This window comes from Pteropus alecto, unplaced genomic scaffold (genome assembly GCF_000325575.1).
Source record: "Pteropus alecto unplaced genomic scaffold, ASM32557v1 scaffold95, whole genome shotgun sequence".
NCBI classification, from domain to species: Eukaryota; Metazoa; Chordata; class Mammalia; order Chiroptera; family Pteropodidae; genus Pteropus; species Pteropus alecto.
In genome coordinates, this window is record NW_006441071.1 from 14820145 (window position 1) to 14828396 (window position 8252).

An 8252-nucleotide genomic window follows, 5' to 3' on the forward strand; every position below is an offset into this window, starting at 1 on the left:
CTTGATGGCTTCTGCTTTTGGAGGAACCCAAACTTGGATAGCCATTGATGTTTCAGAATTTATCTCTTACATCTCCCAGAATTATCCTAAGAAATAAAGTGGTATCTTTAAGTGGATGCTGAGTTATATAATAACATTTAAAATATGGGACATAATGTAGAGGTCAAGGATGGGTAGTGAAGAAACTGATATTGGAGCCAGAAAAAATAAGAGAGACATAAAGTGACAAAACACTTGGTAAAACTGTTTTCTGTGGTGACCTGAAAGATAGATTCGGTGTTACTAAGACTGTAGCTTGAGGAGAACTTGCTGCCAGAAATTAGAGTAATGGAGTGTGTTGGCTTTTATTTTCTACTTTAAGTAAATTGTTGCAAAGCAGAGATAACTCCGGATGAATGAACAAAATGTGGTATGTACATACAATGGAATATTACTCAACCTCAGAAAGGAAGGAAATTCTAACACATGCTACAACATGGATATACCTTGAAGACATTACACTTTGTGAAATAAGCCAGACACAAAGGACAAATACTGTTTGCTTCCATGTATATGAGATACCTAGAGAAGTCAAATTTACAGAGACAGAAAGTAAATTATGGTTGCCAAGGACTGAGAGGAGGGAGGATGGGAAGTCACTCTTTAATGGGTACAGAGTTTCAGTTAGGGTAGATTAAAAGAGCTGTGTGGATGGATGGTGATGATGGTTTTACAACAATGTAAATGTACTTAATCCCCCTGAATGATACATTTAAAAATGGATAAAATGGTCAGTTTTATGTTATGAATATTTTACTACAATAACAAAAAGGGAGAGAAACTCAGGATGAGGGTGGGGGGTGGCTCCATAGTGTAGTGGTTAGCTCGTCTGCTTTACAGGCAGAAGGTCCTGGGTTCGCGCCCCAGGTGGAGCCACGGATCATACCCTGGGTGCGCCAAGCCCTCCGGGTGTTCCAGGCCCCCCGAGTGCGCTGGGGGTGCCAGGCCCTGCGTGCACGCCGAGAGTGTGTGGGAGGAGATGCCTTGCCTTCAGAAATCCAGTTAAGGGGAAATGGCAACATCCATAGGTCAAAGGTGGAAGTGTGGTTGGGTAGGTGGGGGAGATTAAAAGAGGAGGGGAAAAAAAAAAAGAAACAGGATGGAATCGATCAGTTTACAAGTAGAATAAAAGGGATTAGAGAGCCCAGAAATTTGGAGAGCACCAAAGGTTGAAAACGCTGTTTGCCTCTAGGCCCCAATAGTAAGAACTGAGCATGGAAAAGGATTTGTGCAACAGAGATCCAATAAAATGTAGCCCTGTGGCAAATATTAATCAAAGGCCTGGCCTTCTCATCCCAATCGTAATTCTAGATAGCTTCAAGAGAGTCATCACTGAGGTGAGAGAGGCATGGGTGGTGAGAAAGCAAAGAAATAAATCAGGTCTGAAAATAACATTTAGGAAAGAACTTGGGGTGTGGTTACTGGTACATGGAACTAAATGAAAGTAAATACATCAGAAGCAGAGTATGTCTTTTAGGGCATGGTGACTGCCAACAAAACCACAAGCCTGGACTGAAAGTCCCTAACTATTTGAGTCTTAAAACTACTGTAAGGCCTCGAAATTTGTACCAGCTTGAAGCGTTCTGTAGAAACTATATTGCCCCCAGGGGTGATTTTCTCAAGAGTGACTTTGAAAATAGACAATAAGGAATTTCTCAGAAGGCAGAACCAGTGACAAGGAACGATGGGTGAAAGAGTTGCTCACAGAGAGCAGAATCAGGGTCTAACCAAGAACTAGCCCTCTCTGCAGGGCAGGTCGCCTCAGAACACCAGCCCTTTGGGATTACATTATTGCCAGATATTGGAGTCTGTGGTATATGTCCCATTCCTCCACTGTCTGCATGGGAATATTTATTGCTATAATCTTTTCCCTGTCCCACCAATGAGTGGGTGTGTTGGGAGGAGATGCAGGAGAAGATGATTTGTCTTTTTAATTCAAAGGCTTCTGGATCGATGGCATGAACTGTGCATTTTCTGGAAATAAAGGGCTTTGAGATGTGTGTGGTGTCTGGTTGGAACTTTTCGGTTTCTCTCAAAGTTGTCTCTGGGGAAGGAAAGGTATGTTCTATGTGTGAGAATGAGAGTAAATGGTTATTTAGTGACCGGAAGAACAGATTGTGGCTGACTTTGATGTGTTCACCAGCAGCCTTTTTTCTTCTCACTGGGCAGACAACTAAACTATACTTCCCAGCTTCCCTTGCAACTAAGCGTGACCAAGATCTGGCCAATGGGGATGTAGGCAAAAGTGAGTATGGGACTTCCAGGCATGACCCATATAATCCTTTCAGGTGGACATCTTTCTCTCCTTCTGGAATGCTGAAATGGTCACAGTGACCAGGGAACATTGGTGAGTTACTTGTGGAAGATGACAGAACCACAAAATGGAGACGGTCTGAGCCTTTGAGTCACACATAAAGGAAACGTACCCATGAACAACCTCAGTGGAGTGTGATAAAAGCAAGAAATAGCTTTTGTTGTGACAAGCCACTAATTTAGGAGATAGAGTTACCTCCACTAATATATTATTATAAAGGTAATACATGCTGATTATTGATGATTCTGTGAATTCAGAACATAAAAGAAAGAAAAACAACCCCCTATTTTTCCATTCCCAGATTTAATCACTTTTAATATTTTAGCAGTTTTACTCACTGCCATTTCTTCTATGCATTTCTTTTTGCATAAAAACATTCATCGATATTAGGTGGAAATATTTTGAAGTAAGTTCTGATGACAAAAAATATCTCCCAATCCAAATTTCAGATTGGATTATTCAACATGTGTTTTAAAAATATAAACTCTATAGTTGCTTAAATAATTAGCAATAAAATTGACCTTAAGATATTTTTCTTATCTTACCATATTCACAAATTTTACAAAGTAAAGAATTCTCTGTATTTTCACCATTCATCCTTAGTGTGTAACACAATGTCTGGCAAATAGAGGCACTTAATAACTATCTGTTGAATAAACTGGAACATGAATGAATACATGTAGTTCTGCTTTAGCCTAACAGAAAAAATGTTGTTAATTAATTATCCCAGCAGTGCCTAAACCATGTAAATAGTTAGCCATTTTGGAAAGGCTGCACTGGTTATTTTAAGCATACATCAAATATGCTAAGATAAGCCCTCTGAAGGGGGGAAAGAAGAATATGGCTAATGAAAATATTTCTTCTTCCTTGGGAAAAAAGTAGAAACATAAATAAAGAACAGCTGAATAAAAGGCCACACCCTTGACCCAGGCCATAGTGTCTACCAGACAATAAATGGATTTTTGAGTTTATAGGTTAAATGGGAAATAATGACCTTCAAGTCTTTTTATAACTTGAATTCTCCACCCTAGAATTTCTAATATGACTTCATTTCTCCATTAAATAGACTATACTAGAGTAATTTTTCTTTCTTTTTTTTTTTTTTAGGAGAAACTTGTAATCTGAGGACTTAAAGACAGAGACAATTTTGGGGAAAAAAAATCCTAAGTCATGACCTTTTCATGTGCTCATGAATTCCTGCACATAATGTTTCAGAAAATTTTGAGGTCAGCCTGATATTTTCCTCCCTTGATGATTTCCGTTTCTAATTTTCCTTGTACTTAAGGTGTTTTTATCCTTTATACTTGAAATTCAAAAATTTTGCCAGGGTTTGCCTAAGTGTGGGTTTGCCAGTTCTCATAAAATGTGATGTGGTGAGTTTTTTTAGTTGGCACATTTGTCTTTTTCCATTCAGGTAAGTTTCTTCAATATTTTAATCAGATTACTTGTGTATGGATACTTCACTCCAGTGACCTTCTAAAGCCAGAAACCATTGAAGTTAAATCTTCAACCCTTGACACACAGTAGACATGCAACAATGGATTATTGAAGTAATGAAGATTAGAACTGTCTGGAAAAATCTTTAGTAAAGTAAGGACCCATTCTTTGATAGAATGATGTTTTACGGCATTTGACTTCCACATTTCTTATATCTACGTGGACCACAATTATTGTGTTATTTCTTTAACCCGTGAAACTTTGGCCAGGTGATTTGCTTCAGGCTATGAGACATTAGCAGGTATAATGCCAGCATAAACCTGAAGACCACTCATACACTGGGGCTTGCTCTCTTTAAATGCCCAGAGAACGCTGATACTGTCATGTGAAGGAAGAAAGTTAGCCTATTAGAAGATGCAATGCCACATGGAGCAATGATGAGCTACTTCAGCTTAGTTGCCACCTTTATCTCCCTAGACCAACTCGTCCCAACTGCCAGACATCTGAGTGAGACCATCTTCCACCATTAGGGTTCAACAAACTCAACCAGGTGAGGAGTACTTCCCACTGACCCACAAAACTGCAAGAGAAATTTAAATATTGTTTCAGGCCACCGAGTTTTGGGCTGACTTGTTATACAGCAAAAGTTAATTGATACGGGAATCCACTAAATTTTCCTAATTCGAAGGATGACATTAACTGACTTACTTTTTTAAAAGATAACTCTGACTGCTCTGTGGATAAATATTCTTGGGAGGTGGGGCCAAGAGTGGAAACAGAGCACTTAGGAGGCTATTTCCATAATCCAGTTGAGAGATTTAGTGGTTCTGTTCCAGGGTGATGGCAGATCTCTCTCTCTCTCTCAAGAGAGAATTGAATACAGTTGGGACATTGATTGAGGAAAAAGTGGTTTTGAAGAATTGCGCTTTTTTTTCCCCCAGAGAAAAACACTTAAAAACCCTGAAATGAGAAGTAGATTTATAACAGACTTCTCAAGAGAAGTATAGAGGATTCTAGAAGACAACCAGAGCAGTGCCTTCCAATTTTAAGTGAAAATGATTTTGAACCTAGAATTCTGAACCTAACCAAACTGTCAATCAAATGTGATGACAAATACAAACATTTTCCAACATGTAAACACTCAGTACGTTACCTTCCTGGCTTACTTTCTGAGGAATCAGTTGAGAAATTAAATATTTTAAACTAAAAAAGTAGATATAAGTCATAAAAAATGGTGCAACTAATTCAAAAGTCTGTTCCAGATATTCCCTGGTGACAGCCCTACACTGATCTTCTGTACTCCCCCCTCTGTATTGCAGGGGCTGGGTACCTGAGAACTGCCTTTTGAGGCTTCACTGACAACTGGGTTCTGGTTTGTTTCATCCAATAGGAAGATTTCGAATGAAATTAAAAGACAATGAGGAGATAGAAGACCTGATTCTGGAGATGACTTCAGTAGTTTTAATACAAGTGCACCAGTCACACTAGAAGAACTTCCAACAGTGTCCATGGAGTATGTGTTCCTGGAGCAACAAAGGATTGGAGGCTATGGGCTTCTTGGTGGCAGAGGGAAGTGTGGACTCAGGAGTTCCTGCAAGGATGGTGGTGACTTACTGCAGTTACTATGCCTGGGTAATACTACCTTCTTCCTTTTGCTCTTTTTGTCCTCCTAACACTTTAGTAATGAATTACTTCAGGAGGTAATTCATTCCTTCCTGCTTTAATTATCTAGAGTGGTTTCTGTATTATTATTATTATTTTTTGGCCTGGCCATTGAATGAAATAGAGTCTAATGAAATGAAATCATAAGTTGAAAGACATTTCAATAGGCCCTAAAAGCAATTGATCTGTTTTATATAGGAAGTCAACAAACTCTAAGAATATCCTCAAGAAGAATGGAATGATTTCTAAGCATTAGAAAGAAAAGTCTAAGGAATATGATAAAAAAAAAAAAAAGCCATGTATCTTTTCTCTGAAAAAGAAAATATGACTACTAACTCCAGGAAAAACAAAAGTCTGATGAGAAAGTCATAGTGAAAATATGAAGCAAAGTAAAAGTAAAATGTATCATGATTTTGAGACTTTGATGCAGTATAAGAGATTCCATTTGACCTAGATTCTGGAATCATTCTTCTTTATGTGGTACAGTTGTCATCTCCTTAAACTCACATAGAAATTAAACATAATCCTAGAAATACTAGGCTCTATGTGAACAAATAATAAACATTGTTCATTTCTTCTTTAAAAATCAATCCATTAGGAACATGAAAGAGCTACATATAATTACGGTTATAGAATATAATGCAAATGTAAGGATCTGAGGACAGGAACTGGGCTGTGGAAGGACAGAGATATGGGCAGGAACATCTTCATCTTATATGTAGAGGTCAAGAAAAACTGTAAAACATTTGATGAAATAAGACATAAGGTGTCTTAGTATATCATTTAATGTTACAAAGCACTACCAGAATTAATAATAGTAACAATACTATAAAATTTTGAAATGGAAAAAAGGTAATTAAAGTAAGCTAAATCCTTATTGTTTTAAATGAAAAGTCAATAAATAATTTTAAAAATTAAGGTATCAAGGAATCCAGTTTTTAGCATATTATTTAGAGTTAAGTATTTAGTAAATGATCTTCCAGGTAGCAGAATTGGTATTGGGCAGGGTTTCTTTCTTTTCTTTTTCTTTTCTTTGTAAATTAAATCTCTTCTATACTATTTTAATGATCACATACTATTTTGATAAAATATATTTTTTAAAAGAACATTACATCAGGAAAGAAGGGAAGCCTGATAACATTCCTGTTTATATATCTCATAACTAAATTATCTTTATCTATAGAATAAAGAAATTAAATTAGATAATTTGTGGTGTCCAGATGTAAAATACTGAAAATCTTTTCAGAATAAAATGCATCCCTCCTAGAAAGAGACTTTTGAAAGTGCCTTTACATTCCTATACCTTTTTTCCTATCTGAGGATCACACTTAGAGATGGACATTCAAAATACTGAGTTCTAATCATGGCAAGAAGAACACCATTAATGCAACAGATATCTATGAAAGACCTCTGAGAGTATTAGGTTCCAGAGTTGTCATTTGTTAAATTAAAAAAATGTATAAATAAACATCACAATGATTCATACCATGTAATTAGAGATAGGAAAAACTCAAGTATGTACTTTAAAAAAAACAAGTCTACATATTGACAAGGCCATATTAAAACAAAACAAAGTATCCTTGGTGGAGTTTTCTTTCCTAAAGTTTGGAGTGACAGAAGGAAACATTTTTACCCCCGAAAATGCCTGTGTAGGAAGCATATAAAAATACTACAAAGGCCTAATGTCTACCACCCAATTACTTATGATTTTTCAGATTTGTTAAACATAAAATTTCCCCACAAAATTAAAATCTGCACTGTATGTTTTTTTCATGCCCTCTTAGCAATTATTCTGGTAGAGGCCTGCCAAGTTATATGGAGTCATTCAGCTCATTGGCAAGGCAGCTTTGTCCATTCATTGAACCCTGCAGGCAAGGAACCTATTCCCTTTTCTTCCATCTGCCACATTCACTTAGAATCCGGTGGGTAGTTATCATCCCTTCCAAAATGAAAGCCACCCCCCTTCAATCTGTAGGTCGTCATTATGTCACATTCCATAATATTATGCTCCTGCCATCATAGGTCTTCATTCGATACAAAATGGAAGAGCAGCAAAATCTATTAAAAGGTTTCCCATCAACTTAGGTGCAGTAAGCTTGGGCTAGAAGCCATCTACTGACCAGATGGTCCATTGAATGCTTGCTTGCATTATCCCAGAAAACTCCAAACTCCAATAATCTTAATCATTTTTGACTTAAAATATGGTAGGTGATTGTACTTATTATCTGATCCTTATAAGAATAAGGATAGCAGCTTTGTTTCTGCAAGAGATTTTTGCCATAGTATTGTTTTCTTTTCATGCTGAGAAATTATTTCTTCTCGTGCTGGGAAAATTGCTTTTTCTTTAAGCACATGTTATCCCCTTTATATATACGCGCACATAAGTTTGTGTATCTATATATGTGGTGTTCTGCAGATTCAGGGCAGTATTTGTCTCAGTCAAGTTCATTGTACCTCAGGGTCATGTCTCATGCAAGGCCTTCTTTTCAATAACTGCTTTTATTTTCTAAGTGCTGAGAAGAAAATGAATTCTTAACACATGGTTCTACTAAAAGATTAGCTGATTCCCGGACTCGGCTTAATTTTTCATTTGCTATATAGAGCAGGACACGTTAATATATGGTAGGTGTTTCTCTGCTGGCAAAGCTTCTTAGATGTCATGTGTGCTGTTTGGGGTTGGCATGTTTCTTACAACAAGATTGCTCCAGAAAATGTTGCTATTAACTTTGCAGGTGAACCCTGCAGGGGCAACTTGGGGAGTAGGTACTTAACTCCACAGGTTCTGTCAGTGAGGCATCTC